The sequence below is a fragment of the Cervus elaphus genome, chromosome 22, assembly GCF_910594005.1.
Source record: "Cervus elaphus chromosome 22, mCerEla1.1, whole genome shotgun sequence".
In the NCBI taxonomy this organism is placed as follows: domain Eukaryota; kingdom Metazoa; phylum Chordata; class Mammalia; order Artiodactyla; family Cervidae; genus Cervus; species Cervus elaphus.
Genome location: NC_057836.1, coordinates 57,187,862 through 57,204,084, shown reverse-complemented (window position 1 = coordinate 57,204,084; position 16,223 = coordinate 57,187,862). Strand labels below are relative to the sequence as shown.

The window sequence follows — 16,223 nt, the reverse complement described above, 5'->3', positions numbered from 1 at the left end:
TTTGTCATCTTGGGTCGTTCTCATCAAATGCTTGTGTAATTAGGTGCAGAACCTCCACCCGAGCCTCCGTGGATCAGCTATGTGGACTCTAGCTGCCAAAGGCGCTTCTCCTTCTGAACCGAGCGCTTTGCTCAGCCAGTGTAGACATGGCCTGATAAACGATGGAACTTCTTTGAGAACTGGAGTCTGGACTGATCTGTTCTTTAACTCAAAAATGTGCACAGGTTTGATGAGCAGTTAAAATGCCTATGTTTCAGTGAAACAGGAGCTTAAATGGACAGTAATGTGAAGAATGCCACAACTTCTAATGAACTTGAAAGGCAGTAGCACTCACTGTTGCGCAAGCTAATCAAGGGACGATCCAATCAAAGTTTTAACATGAGCTTAAATATCTGTGGCAGGGAGGTTGTTCTTGCAGGTTTATATCTGTCAGGTCTCACCACTAAGCCTGTCACGGGCAGCGTGGCTATGTCACTTTTCACCAAGATGCCACATGTCACGTATATTGGGAGAAACAGCCTGCTTTGTTTTCCTCTCTAGGATTTTACAAGGAAAAGCGAAGGAAACGGGAATTTGTTTTAACACTGCATTTTTTATCTTGCAGATTTGCAGCCTCATGGAGTGAGTGACGGAGTGGTTTGCCAACTTGTAGTGACTCCACTCAGCGGCGCAGAGTGGCTTCGAGAAATGTGTATTCAGATAAGCCCAAAGAAATCTGCCCAGGGTGAAATATGTACCTTTGAAGTTTAAATCAGGTGTGTGAAGAATGCTGGAAACATGACTTCTTGGGTTTAGATTTTTTTTTATGTATATATTTATGTTCCTCAAGGAAACTGATGACTCTTGCCTGTTCTCCTAGCTCTTTTAATGTTAAAGAACACACCCCGAAGTGTAACCCACCCTCTCTCGTAGGATTCGATATGCTCTATTCCACTGCCTGGAAGGGTCTTCTGTTTTATCAGAACTTTTGATTTTCAACGCATGATTGTGATTTTTCATTTTTAAAAAAGGTTTTTATTTTGGACGTATTTTTAAATTGGGAATTGAAGTTTGATAGGCTTTACCATTGGTCTATTTTCTTAGAAAAATAAGTACTAATTGTAACATATGTGTTAGTTGCAACATACTTAAGAAAGTTAACACTCAAGTTGTGTTTTAAAACTTTATGTTCATGTTATCCTTGAAAAGTTAAGTGGCTCAGAAAAATCAAGCGAAGCTAATGATTTTTTTTAGAAAGTGTAAACCACATTTCCTTGCAGGATGAAGTTGTGCTTAGTAGCCTCTTTAATTTATTCAGAAACTATACAACTTTTGTTGCTATATTTTGTTAGAAAGGAAGGAGAGGCTGTTTCTACAGGTGTCAGAGAAAAATCGATATTGAGGCACGGATTATTGAATCCCGTAGAACCATGGAGGCTTGGCAGTGAAATTCTTCCAAAGGTGAGTAAGGGCATTGATTTTCCTTCTCATACCAGAAGAAATATGACACAAGGAATGGAGGCTAAATTTAGACTGGAAACAAGTCTGACTTGAAACTATGCCTTTAGAAAATTGGTGACTTTTTTTCCAAAAAAATTAAATGAGCCAATCCAATGAGAATTTGGACCATATATTTTTCTCATATATTTTTCTTAGATTCACTTCTTTTCTTTATTCCTTTGGGGAAAAAAAATTGATCTTTTGACCAACATCTTATCTATAATTCAGATCCAGTGATTTCCTTGTGGAATACTTATATTGTACAATACAAAACAGTCTCTGTTATAAATTTATAACCAAGGAGGCAATATTCCTTCAGTTTCTAAGAAAAGGCATGTCACTTATGCAATCAAATTTAAAAATATGTGCCCATTACTGATCTTCCTAATTTAAACTGTGTATTCTTCCTGCTAATCTGTGCCAGAATTTTTAGACACGTAGTTGCTTGTTTGTGTACTTATTTTAGGGTTTCTTCTAGCTTTCACAAAGTTGAAAAACTATACCTAATGCATCGGTGGTTTGACTGCATTGCTTAGCGTTCCGTCCATGCAGGCAGACGGTGTTCCTAGGTTTGGAAACATAAATCCCAGGGGACGTGAGCTGAAGAACATTTTATGCATCACTCATCCTATTATGAGCCCTATGCTGCTCCATCTCTACAAGGTAAGCAATATATTGTGAGTTGGCTTCCGGCAGTTGAACATGATATATGCTCATGGCTCTTGCTGCCAAGCATATGTTTTTGGAACTCATAATGGGGAGTATAGAAATCATTTTATAAGTAGAAGAATCACTGGAGCAGTTTAAGGTACTCACACGTGCTCTAGCTTGCTCATCTGTCCCCAGGTAGCATTTGATTGTTCTACCCTGGGACCTACATTCTATGGTATTGTCTTCCTCATGTGAAGTGAGGTGGTAAATTGCTCATTTTCATAATGAATTTGAACAGAGTAGATGACCAAGGAAGATAATTCAGGCCTCCAAGTAGAAAACTGCCAAATTACCACCACTTTGCCATGTCTGAGGGTGGATAAAATTAGGATTTTCACACTTTGTGGGATCAAAAATTGATTATAAGGAAGTTAAAAATATGAAATGCTAGCAAGTTTGTGGTAATGTATAGCATTATCTTAATATTTCTTTCTATTTTGATATCCAGTGGGAAATTCTTAGCACTTTTTTTCTGATCTTGAACTTTCAGATTGGCTGAAGCAATAGCAACCGCAAAAATTGTTCATAATTTGCATTCTAACTTTCCATCATTTGGTTAATACCCTGACTCTGATTACCCAAGAAAACAATGTTCTAAAAGAAAGACTATTAGAAAGTTGCCACTGCATTATTAGTGAATAACATGGAAAGTGCAACATTCTAGATGTCCCATCGTATGAGGTAAGATTTTATTATGTCTCATTAAGTTGAGATTACAGTTAATTTTATTTATTATGATCCCAGCCCAAAGAAAATTTTGCATTTCAGTTTGACACAGAAAACCATAATATAAAACTTTACATGCGTTGTCTCAGAGGTGACCAGTTTGAGGGATTTAAAGCTAGGCTGTTTAATGTATTTTATTTCTGCATAAATTATATTCTTTGTATTGTTTTCCCATCCTTTCCAGCTCAGACAATTATAACTCAGTGTATCATGCATATTTAAGCAAAAATAAATTATGTACATGGTAATTCTTTTGGGGGGAAAAGGCAAACTGTTCTCTAACCTTTGAAGAAGTTTAACTTTTGATGTGTGAATTCTTAAATGTGATCAAACCAAAGACAATGAAATGCTTGCTTTGAAGTATTCTAAAATTAAAGTGGGAACTAAAGATTTCATGGTAAGTGGGAGCCTTGTGTTTACTGTTATAATAATGTAAATTCTGCATGGGAAGAAAAAAAGTACAAAATATGATGGAGAGGTGATGAAGGAGTCAAACATATGGAAAATTCCAGGTGCCCGTAGATACAGTGTGAAGATTCTCAAATATCTAGTTGTCTCTATTTGGTACAGATACTGTCATACATCAAAAAAGATATCATTGACTCTTTTTTGAAGCCCAGAAAGCTTAGTGTTTTTAACATCACTATGCTTTATGTTTATACAAAATTCTCCCACAATATGTACAATATATCTTATCGAAGTCTGAGCAGTGTAATAGCAGCCATTCTCTCTTTGGATTAAGTACATCCTATGACTTTTCCTAACATGTTGCAAAGAAGAATTTCCACTAGATAATTTGTAGTTTGTAAAACACGAGTTTTTGAGGGGGAAAGTGGCAATTAATGGAAGCATAATTATCTTCAGTGTGAAAATAGTCTGGGAGGCCAGCTTGGGTGAGCAGTCTTCGGCTCATTACCATTTCCTTTGCTTGCTTTGTTCTCCTCCTTCGGGTTCTTTCTGGATCCATCTCTCTTTTGTTTCCCTTTGACTCCACTGTTGTACTCCAGTTGGCCCTTAAAGAGCAGAAACAGAGCAGTAAGACTGCGTGGCTCCATTTTCCCAGCGCCCCCAGCTGAGAGCTAAGCTGACTAACGTGTTGAAAGCCCAGCCCATTTCGTTCACAGCAGGTGCGGCAGGTAAAAGCATTTCTGTATTAAAGTGCCTGCTTTCTTTCTTCAGGCTCTTGGTCTCATTTCTCTTGTTTGCCAGTTGGGGGGAGAAGCAAAAGTAGGTTGGGGACCAAATGCCTGGGGTATTTAATCAAATGCCCAGCGACTCTTGATTATAGGATACAGAAATTTCACTTTTGAGGATTAACTCTGGTGGATTTTGCCAATCCAAATGGGTATCTCCTTCTACTCAGCATGTTATTGGGCTACTTCCTACCACTGACTAAATCAGATGTCATGGAAGAATCTCAAGTAGTTTTAATACCTCCTGGGTTAGCAGAAACTAAATGTGCAGGGTGAAAATTACCATTAAATATAAGTTTTTGTGAGGGTTCACATTTTACGTGTTATTGTTTGCTTCTATTAAAACAAGAAATTGAGAATTGATTTCTCTGTGTTCTGTTAATTTGACTTCTCTTTCCTAAGTGGTAGGTATAAACCTCTTTAAATATTTTATGAAGATCACTTAATCAAGCAAATACCCTAACATATATCACTGTATTGATCCCTGACCCTTTGACCTGTCACTCTGCCACGTTGGATGCCTTTTTCTGATATCCTTGCAGAGGAGAGTTTAGGGAGCAGAAGGCATGAGGAAAGGTGTTAGTCTTCTCCCTGAGTAGCAGTGGGTTGTGAAATTGTCCCCTCGGAGGTGATTTCCTTGTGAGTGGCGAAATTGGGATCAATAATATCATTTTGCATTTGTACTGAATATATTTTTAAGGAGGCTTAAGGGTACGATGTAAGAGTCATCTTGGAGGGATAAATGTAATATACATGTAAGGTGGGAAGACTAGTGCTCTGCGATACATCAGATTATTGAGATACAGCTATAGCAGGCTTTATGAATAAATCAAAATATTCCTCAGATGGTGCCCACATGCCATATAATAAATGAATTTTACAAAACCTCTTCTTTCACTGGAGTTAGAGGTTATACTTGTACCTTCTTACAGTGAAGTATAAATTTAGTTTCTTTTATGTTCTATGACCATCCTATGGCTATTTCTTATCAGACTCAATCAAAAGTTAACAGAGAGTGCCATGGAAAAATAACTCTCCTTTAAAATGTTAGCAAAATTTCAATTGATAAATATATGTTTTCACATATATTTTTTCATTTATATATATGTATGCATACACATGCATACATATATATGAATGATGAGACGCCTAAGGATATCCATGCCATGACTATATCTGAATTTTTTTCAGGAGTGTGAGGTCCCTCCATTTTAGCCATTAAACAGATTCTTTAGCCAATTTGACCTTAAGCTGACAAAGATTTTCTATTTATAAATATCCCTTGGGGTCCTTGAAGAATCTCGAACACTCATTTATTTTCTAAAGAAAGGTTTAGGATCAATAAGTTCAAAATATTTCAGATTATCATGTAGTTCTTTGCTTAGCTAAACCAACGTTGTCATGAGGATAGCCAGAGTCTTCGGGACACTTGAGACGGCTGGACTTTAGTGGATGAAGTGACCTCCCAGTGGCCTAATAGCATGAGATTGCACATCTGGTTAGTTAGTGCTTTCTGGTTTTCAAAACCCTGTCCCAGTATAGTCATGGTTGATAGCCATCCCTTCTATAGGCAAGCGATAGAAGGGTGGGGGATAAGAATGATTTTTTTTTTTTTTTTTACATTTCTATCTTTTTGTATGTGTGTGTTTCTTTTTCTGATTTGTTGAATGCAACATGCTGGAGTACTAAGTGTCTTTCTTTTGTTTTTGGATCAAATGATTGCATGAATTATGAATCACAACATAATTGTCATGATGAGGAGAGAGGGAAAGAAACGGTTACGTTTTAGCTACTGTGGTTCTTAGGGGCCATGGTGCTGCCTGTTAATGAGCTAAGAGGAAAGATGCACCATTTCCTTCTAACATAACATAAAGACAACAGATCCTTTAAGCCAATTCATGTTTAAATATGAAGGTCAGTGATCCATGACCAGTTTGCATATGTGCACACACATATTCATATGTATATACTTGTCCAGATTTTTCAGCCAAGTAATAAAAATGGTGGAAATGAGAGAACAGGGACTCTCTAGAGCCTGGGGAGTGGGGTGCTGCCCCAAACAGGTGCCAGAGCAAGCCCATTTTTAATTTGAAGTTTTAGGTTAGACATTCACTTACATTTTTAAATATTTTATTCGTTATGTATAGTGATTGCTTTATTATTTGACAAACTTTTAATTTACTTTTCTTGGGCTCCACATTTACTGAGCTTCTCCTATGTGCCAAGCACTATCTTACCCCTCCCCCAGCACAGTCACATACTCTGGATAGTCCCATTCAAGTCTGAAAAGCAGAGAGCAGAGATATATGAGTTTGTGAGCCAGATGAATTGGCAATAGATAGGTGAAATGTAAATCACTATAATTACCCGCACTGTGTACATTTTCTACCTAGGGATTTTAGATGAGCATTGTCAGAATTTAGTAAAAAGCCCCATCAAATCTGTAGGATTTTTGTTGCACTAAAAGCAATTCCTTTAGAAGGTTACATTTTTATTGTCTATTTTTCAGAGCTACAAAAAGTTCTTTTTTTCCCATTTCTACTTTGATAGATGTTCCACACTTAAAGTTTTATGTCCTCCCACTTTCACTCTTTCTCTCCTTGTTTCCTGTTTTTCCTGCTGCATTCTTTTGCTTCTTAATCCAATTTTTGTATACTTGATGTATATTAAACCAGGAGATTAAGAGTGCAATAAGTGGAAGGCTCTGGCTTCTTTGCTACTGAGTGCTAAGTTGCTTCAGTCATGTTCAACTTTTTGCGACCCCATGGACTGTAGTTCACCAGGCTCCTCTGTCCATAGGATTCTCCAGGCAAGAATACTGGAGTGGGTTGCTGCGTCCTCCTCCAGGGGATCTTCTGGACCCAGCGACTGAATCCGCGTCTCTTACATCTCCTGCATTTGCAGGTGGGTTCTTTACCACTAGTGCCGCCTGGAACTGGGTCTAGAATATTGGTGTGTGTGTGTGTGTGTGTGTGTGTGTGTGTGTATCATGATGAAAACACTGCAGCTTAAATTTGGTGCACAAAGGTAGTTGTTAAACTGAAATTAGATTGACTGGTTTGAATTCTTGTTTTACCACTTACTAACTGTAAAAACAGTTTCTAAACTTACTTCTTCAGCTATAAAATGAGGAAAGCAGTCATACCCACCCCCATTTGGTTGCTGTAAAGATTAAACAGAATAATGAGTGTAAAACACAGTGCTTGGTAGATAGTAAGAGGTCAATAAATACAAGCAGTGATCAGATTATTACTAATTTTTCTTGCATGTCAGTGCAGATACATGCATACGCTGTTTACAGTTTTCTAACCAGTGCCTTATTCAAAGAATAATGGCTAATCTGAGGCAAAGTTGTGAAAGGTCAGTAGCTACCTTCAGCATTGCCAGCTTTTATTGAGTAGCTGCCTTCTCTCCTGACTGTCTTTGAATGCCCGGTGCTTGCCTCTCTTCTTGCCTTTACTGGTAATACCTCCTTTCAAGTAAGGACCTGAAAGTTATCCCCACAAAGGCCTGGATGACTGAGAACATTTGAGCCATTGTGTTCGTCAGGGTCACGGACCTCTTATCAAAGATCAGATGCAGAGCTGATGAGACTCCAGGCGCCGGGGAGCAGCTGGAGAAGTTTGCTCGACAGTGTGATGTCTCCTTTGCCTTTTGGAAGTCTCCCCAGAGTGGGAACAGTTAACTGAGCCAAGGAGTAAGGATCCTTCTGCTGCCCAGGCGCCTGCATGGGCTCTTCTGGAGGTTGTCTGACATCCTCAAAGGCTGCCTGTCTCTAAGCCCTGGGGCCATTTAGGAATGTCTGTCTGCTTTCCATTTGTGAGTATGGGTTTTGCATTTAGTGATGCCTTAGACCACATGCATTAATCCTTTGAACATTTTTTCCTAATACTCTTCTTTACTTTTAGATATATATCCACTCATGTATTCATTCTTGGTTATTCACTGTATTTCTTTCACTAAAGACTGTATTCATGATGTAAAGTTTTTTACACATCAAACTATTGTTCTGAGACATGCTCCTGAAATAGTCTTCTTTTTTAATGTACCTCTACTTTACCTATATTTTCTGTGCCGAGGCCTGAGGATTTGAAGGACTAGGTTCACGTTTCAGGTGTGCCTACACAAAGGACTTCTGGCTGGAAAATCATTTCTCAGCTTCAGTTGGTCAATGGAGGGGACACTGGTTTGCGTTGTAAGCCTCAGCTGAAAGTGTCTTATAAACTCACAAGTGGGGTAGAGGCTGTTTTGGTCTTCTTTTCAACCATTGTGATTGTCTTCTCAAGCAACATTTCTCTGGAAGGACATGAAAAGATGCATTATGTTTAGTAATTTGTGAAAGAGGAGACAGGATTCTCTCCCTTTGACTTTTTTCCTTATTACCTAAATTAAAATAGCTCTTTTGTGTATTCTTATGATACCTCTGTCCATTGCCTTTTGCCAGCATCATGCCCTATAATGCAGAGACAGCCCAGACAGAAATTCTTAGATGAAACTGCAAGAGGAGACACGCCTACTGAAGTACAGAAGGGGCCTGTCTGGATGGGCTAGATCCACAAACTGTTTTCTCAAAGGCCCCAGATCTTTCTTTTGAGCATCTGTGTGCAGCATGGTCAGTCTGAAATGCTCCTTGGTCACTCAGAAGTTTGGACTGAGCCCATGAACCATAATAAGATCCTCTACACAAATGAGAAGAGATGATAGCTAGTATGTATCAAGTACCTACTATGCTTAAAAAAAAACAAAAACACTTTCAATAATAATAACTGCTAACTTTGGGGTTTTAGTAGATTCCAAGTAGGTGCTGAGTTACAAACATTACCCAGTTAGCTAATCCTTATAGCAGCTTTGTGATATGGTATTATTATATTCATTTTACACTCGAGGAAACTGAAGGCAGACCCCAAAGCCAGTGTCTTCGTTTTTTTCCCCACAGATCCTGGGATATAAAAAGCATTTCATGCATTTTGCAGATAAGAGCTGAGACACAGGGGGTTGAAACAACTTGTCCCCGTGGCTCTGGGTGGTAGGTAGCACCAGAGTCTCCTGCAGGCCTGCCTGACCCTGCACACCAGCCACCGCTGCGTTCTGAGTCATGTTCCCTCTTCATTTACAATCTGATGCAGATTAATGCTTTCATAAAATAGGATAAAAGTGAATGGCCGGAAAGATAAAGTTAGAAAAGGCGTCTAAAACACAAATAATTCTTTATTATAAGATTCAGCGAACATTGACTTGCTCTTACATGGCTCCAGGCGCTTCCAAACCCTTGCTCGCAGTTTCTGGCCGATCTCATGGTGGATCAGTAGCAACTGCTTGCTCCAGCACGCATGCAGACAGTGCTTTGGGGAGCGCTGTCTTCAGCCTTTGAAATATGAAGATGAGACAGTTTCCTCACTCAGCAACAGAAGTCTTATAGCCATAGATTCAATTTAATAATACCCAGGTTGGAAATATACTTTAAAACATGGTTAAAAGTCAGGGCCCTTGTTTTGTGTGTGTGTGTGTGTGTGTGTGTGTGTGTGTGTGTGTTTTAATCTAACTGAAGTTAAATAGAATGTCGTAACAACATACCCACAGGAACGAAATTAATTTTGTATGGAATGTGGCTATTACATGAAGGCCTATCCTCTTGTAACCTCCATAACTGAGAAATGTAGACCACTATAAATTAGCTTATTTGATATAATAGAGATAGCCCCGTATTGAGAGTATATCACTTTCTCTCCAGAGGACATGTTCATTGTTGTATAGATTCATTAATATTCTCTCCCACTGTCTCCAAGTAGGTGAAAGAAGTGAAAAGAAGTATGATAACAAAGCCAGCAAAGCAAACAGTTCTGGTTAGTTTCCACTGTGACTAGAGAAATGCTTGCCACCTGCTTCTTCTTGCTGGGCAGAGCAAGTCAGCTTCACCATGGTCCCTTTTTTGGCATTCCTAAAAGCGAGTCTTAAATAGAACGGCCGTGAAAACAGCGAACACATGTTTCCCAGGGGAGGACGGGGTCTGCCGCAGCTGCCTGTCTCCACGTCCATCTGGAGAAGCGTCTGCAGGAGATGGATGAGGGGGAGAGGCTTGATAAACAGAAGATGTCAGAGTCGCTGTTTTTGATGTTAATTAGCAGAATTGTATCCCGGATTTCAAGAAAATGCTTAGTTTTTGCCTGATTCCTAGCCCACCTTTCCAAGCGTATGACGGCTGTTGATGCTGCATTTACATGGTATTAGTGTTGGCTATGGGGCTTCCCTGGTGACTCAGCTGGAAAGAATCTGCCTGCAATGTAGGAGACGCAGGAGATATGGGTTCGATAGGGGTTCAGGAAGGTCCCCTGGAGGAGGGCATGGCAATCCACTCCCGTTCTTGCCTGGAGAATCCCATGGACAGAGGAGCCTGCTGGGCTACAATCCACAGGGTTGCAAAGGGTCAGACAGGACTAGAGTGACTGAGGATGCACAGCGTTGGTTATGGTTAATCTTAATTGAGTTTTAGCTTCTCGGAAGAGGTGCTAGATTTGAGGATCTGTTTGGATCGATCATCGTGTTGTGTTGTGTCACTGATTCTCTGCAGCCAGTGGAGGTAAAAATAATGGCAGAAAATACAGAGGATCTTTATTTGTTCTCATAATGGAGCCCTTTGCTGACCATGACATTGGCTATCTCAGTACCCTGAAATACTAATGAAACGCCATTCTTGTCCTTAAGCAAGGCCCTATCTCGGTATCTAGTTTGTTATTTAGATTTGCTGCAGTCATTCCCACAGTGATCATTCATTTATGGAGTGTATACCATATGCTGGGTCATATGGGAGACACAATTGTGAGGGCTTGATTCCATCTTCAAAGAGTTTCCAGCCTGATTGGGGAGGCAGAGGGATGCAGAGATAGATTTAGAGTTTTGTAGCGTCTGCTACAATAAACAGGGATGGACTGACCTGTGAATGTAGGAAAAGTTACTCACTTGGGGTATAGAGTTGGAAAGTGCTTCACAAAATGAGTGACATGCAGCCTAGGTATAGAAAAATCAAGAAGCATTTTAAATTTAGTAATGGTAAACACATGGGCTTCTCTGGTGGTTCAGAAGGTAAAGAATCTGCCTGCAATGCAGGAGACCCAGGTTCTATCCCTGGGTTGGAAAGAGCCCCTGAAGAAGGAAATGGCCACCCACTCCAGTATCCTTGCCTGGAGAATCCCATGGACAGAGGAGCCCAGAGGGATGGGATACAGTCCATGGGATTTCAAAGAGTTGGACATGACTGAGTGACTAACTCTACACTCCTAAAGACGTATCAATACTTTTGCACAGTGTCACTTTCCTTGGGTTTTCATTCATGATGTGTTTTCTTAGGACTCACTAAGTCTCCCAGTGGAATTAGGAGTGGTTTAAAGCAAAATTTTATTTATGATCTCAATATCTCCCTACTGACTATCTTTGCCATATTGATAGCCAGCAGCTTTCTTCTAGTTTCAAAAATTTACCATCTGCTGATGGTTTTTATTTCCTTCTTCCCCTACAATAAAATTCATTAGTAGTTAATGAGTTCCTACTGTTAAGTAGGGCTTTAGCCTTGCCTCAAAGATCTATAAGACATACCTAAGATAGCGTTTTATTTTTTAGAAAGCTTATAGTTAATGAGTTTTGGCTATAGGAACCTTGACAAACAGCGGCTTCTGTTTAAAAAAATAAAGAAAATGAATAAAACTAGAAGGAGATTAGAAAATGTTTTAAAATATCCTTCCCCCTGCCTTATTTTGTTTTTTTGAGGATCCCAGGAAAAAGTATGGTACTTTTAAAAAAGTAAATAAGCACTTTTTAAGAATAAAGACCATTTATTGCTAACTGACAGTTTAGACAAAGCCAACAAAGAAAAAAGATTATATTAAATAACAGGAAAATTTCCCAAGTGAGTTAAATTGCTGTCTCAGAATTCTTGGCTACAAACTAGACATTGGGTGAGGTCACAAAGAATTTAAGTGTCATTGATAAGAGATGCCATAACTATGGTATATGTCAAATAAAGCGTGAAGGTAGCACATCCTTACACAAGCCGAGAAAGTGGTGAGAGTGAATCCCAGGATTGTATTTTTGAACAGACACATACTCTGTTCCCATCCAGAATCCTGCCGTTCTGACATCAATAAAGACGTCTGAACATCTGAAGAAGCTGATAGAAAATGCTCGATAAATGTCAGTCGCTGTTCACTTATTAAGTTAGACTGATATAATTAAAACACTATTTTTAAACACAAAACCAGAAACTTGGCACTAGACTTTTACATGTGCCAGACACAGTTCTTCTAAGGGTTGGAGACACAGCACTGAATGAGAAATAGTGCTTCTTATCCTGTAGCACTTAAGACCCAGACAGGGAGACAGACACTCATCCAGTGTAAAGCATGTGCCAACAGGTTCAGTAGAGGGTACAGTGGGTGCAACCAAGGAGAGAGTACATACGGGTCTCGGGGTGTCTGTAAGAGTCTCCTTAGGAAGTAAGGTTTTAGTTTGGAGTTGAAATATCAGTTAAAGCTAGAGGCTAGATTGGGTGAAATATGGAGTCTAGGGATAGGATGGAGTAGGGGAAAATGTTGAGCAAATATGAGAGATAGGAATGGATTTCCTAAGACAGTAGATTCTATAAACTCCAGAATATAAGCATTAGAATATAGATCGGGTAGCTTTGATGAGCAGGAAGACCAATTACCAGAAGATGAAAGATCTAAGACCTAATGTCAACTTGCATACATACCAAAAGTCAGCTTAGGGATGTCTGCATCTCATAGCAGATTCTCCGAGCAAGAATACTGGAGTGGGTTGACAGGCCCTCCTTCAGGGAATCTTCCCAACCCAGGGATTGAACCCAGGTCTCCTGCATTGCAGATGATTTCTTCACCAACTGAGTCACCAGGGAAGCCCAACTTCTTGTCTTTCATCTGTAAAATGGTGGAAATGATATGGACCTTGCCTAGCTTATGGGATCATATTAATATATGGATCATATTAATATATGAAAATTCTTCATAAGCAGTGAAGATATTTGATGATGAACCTTGTTGATTAGTACTTTACATGGAAAAGGAAACTACTTGGGAAAAATTGTTCCAAAACATAAATCCGTTTTGTAAGATTTAAATCTAAGATTTATGAATTCCAATGAGCCACCCTCACATTAATAGTGAAGGGAACTCATGGCAATGATATAGAATAGTGGGGACTGTGGCAAAATGGAAAAGGCATGGCCTGTCTGAAAACTAAGACAATGCTTTGTTATCTAAAAATATGGCAATGCCAGGTCTTGTGATTTTAACTTTTAAAGATCTTCTGGTTATAAAGTTATTCAGATGTTTCTGTGAAACTAGTTGGTAACGTTCAAATATTCAACAATGATCCTTTGTGTAACAACCTTCTCCCTCTAACACACACACACACACACACACACGAGAGCTGTGAATTCTGACCTATGGATTGCGACCTCAGGTTTAAATGAATAATGGAGAGTGGATGTATCTCTAATCATCTGAAATTACTGTCAATGGCATATAAATCAACTCCACACTTTGGTGCACAGGGCAAAATGTGTGTGTGTGTGTGTGTGTGCGTGTGTGTGTGTGTGTGTGTGTGTGTGTATGAGTCGCTCATTTGTCTCTGACTCTCTGTGACCCCATGGATTGTAGGCCACCAGCCTTCTCTGAATTCTCCAGGCAAGAACATTGGAGTGGCTTGCCGTTCCCTACTGTAGGGCATTGAGCCCAGATTTCCTCACTGCAGGCAGATTCTTCACCATCTGAACTACCAAGGAAGCCCACAGGGCAGAATACTAGGGTAGAATATCAAATGATGTAAATGGCGGTCTTTATGTTCCTTGTCACTAGATTCCTAGACATGTTGCTTACCCTTTCATTTTTTTCATGTCTGTAAAACCCATTGCAGCCTTCAGAGTCATATTTGCTCACTTTTATGTTAAATATGTCTCTCCCTTACTCAAGATCTTTTAAGTATTTCCCACACAGGCATCAAACTCAAAACCTTCTTTCTCTTTCTCTTGCTTTGTGTTCCTTTTCACTCATACCACCTGATCCCTTCTTTCTGTTCTACTCTTTGCTCTCTACATCTTACTAAGAGCCAGCTCTGTCTTCTTCATGTACATTGAACCTTCTGAGCCCATTTTATTAACTGTCAGCTCTCAGAGTTCTTTAGAACCACAATACGCAATTGTGGAGCTTATAGTTATGTTTAATGAACTTCCAGAAATTTTCTTAAGCTGAACAAGAAATCTCAGTCTGGTTAATCATTTATTAGTATGTCCCTGTCTTACTAAACTATATTGTCTCAAGCCCAATGGAAATAGATGTCAATACCTGATTCAGAATGCACACACACACTCACTTAATTACTAGGTTTAGTCCAAATTTAAATGGCTGCATTTCCTAAAATATACTTCATACTTTACATTAGCATTAACATTATAATATTAAAATATTGTCCTAAAAGTATTATTAGCACAATAACTCTCATGTGTAATGGATGTAATATCAGAAAACCCCAGCTTTTATCTTTGGCTTTTATATTCCCATAAAAGGACTTTTGAGTATTATTGTGTGTCATTTTAGAAATATGAAGAAAAAGTTCTTAGACAGAATTACATTTGTCAAAAGTGGTCAGTTTTATTTATTCTTACATTTATTTTCACTATATCTTCGAGGTGGCTTCCCAGGTGGCGCTAGTGGTAAAGAACCTGCCTGCCAATACAAGAGACCCAAGAGACTTGGGTTATATTCTTGGGTCGGGAAGACCCCCTGGAGGAGGAAATGGCAACCCACTCCAGTATTCTTGCCTGGAGAATCCATGGACAGAGGAGCCTGGCGGGCTCCATGGGGTTGCACAGAGTCAGACGCGACTGAACATGCACGCACACACACATATTTTGGATATCCTAATACGTATGGTTTCAGACTTCAGTTTGTTTTCTCTCTGGGATATGAAGGTAGGGAGGGTGAGAGCTTCACTTTCACTTACTGCTATACTGAATTCTGTCCTTTGGGAACATAGCAAATGACCCTCGGACTGACTTACTAAGATTAGAGAAGGAAATGGTAAAGGAAGTAATATAAGAAGGATTACCTACTTGGAAACCTTGGCCACCACTGTTGGGAGAGCCTCTCATTCTGATTTTCATGTTATGTTCACTGTTATTTCACTTTGCTGTTGATGGCTTGTGAAAGATTTTAATTTAAAAATATTAGGTTCTCATTGTCTCTCTGAAGTTTATACTTTCAAATAGGCGAAATCTTGTTGTCAGGTATGTGCAAATTATTTATAGGTGTCTAAAGCAAAACCAATCAAGGTAATGGTTTTCCTTAAGATACAAAGTGATTAGGAAAATATTAATACTTAATTCCTATTATTATGCTTATAGAATCACAGGTTAGGGTAGAAACAGTTCTGACTTAAGAATGCATAATGAGTGAGAACGCAAATCTTCTCAAATGAATGACTGCTTGCCAAGAATTCAGGCTTTGTCAAAAGTTTAAAGAAAAGTTGACAGCTACATAGGATAGTGTTTAGATTTCTTCTACTGTAATACAGCAAATACTTGGATATGACAACAAAGACTGAAAAGGTTTACAGTGGAAACTGAGATTCTCAACACTTGTCTTCTGCAGTAATGACTATTTCAGGCTTCTTACTGTGACTGCAGATGGTTCCTTTCATGAAAATCCTAACAATATATGGTAACAATGCCATGTATTACTAACTCTCATTCTTTTGACCCACCCACTAACAAAATGTACACACTTGCTCTTGCCTATTGATAATGGGTGGGTAATACACAGGTGGCTCCTGTTTTACTAGAATCACTTGTTTTTATTCTTCTAGAGATTTCAATATAATATAAAGAACAATTTCAGAAGTGGGCTTCAGTTTTGAGATCACTGCCATGGCAGTTTTTAAAATGAATTTAAGAAATATTCTACTTATATTGATTTAATTGCCAAAAAAAAGTTAAAAGTTTGATTTGTAAATTTTCTGACAGGACAGAAAGAAAGTATGTTCAGATCTGGGTACCTGAAAAGCAGTTTATTTTCTTATGCATTGTCAAGAGGATAAATACACAATGAA

The 16,223-nt window shown here is 38.9% G+C and overlaps 1 long non-coding RNA gene across 1 annotated transcript in view; it reads left to right on the top strand.

Moving 5' to 3' along the window:
* The window catches only part of LOC122680324, a 31,267-nt gene extending 28,403 nt beyond the window's left edge, over positions 1-2,864 (top strand). The window contains exons 2-5 of the long non-coding RNA XR_006336677.1: positions 605-755; positions 1,332-1,440; positions 2,032-2,142; positions 2,681-2,864. This is a non-coding gene — a long non-coding RNA (uncharacterized LOC122680324). The remainder of the gene's footprint in view (positions 1-604; positions 756-1,331; positions 1,441-2,031; positions 2,143-2,680) is intronic.
* The last annotated feature ends 13,359 nt before the right edge of the window (positions 2,865-16,223 follow it).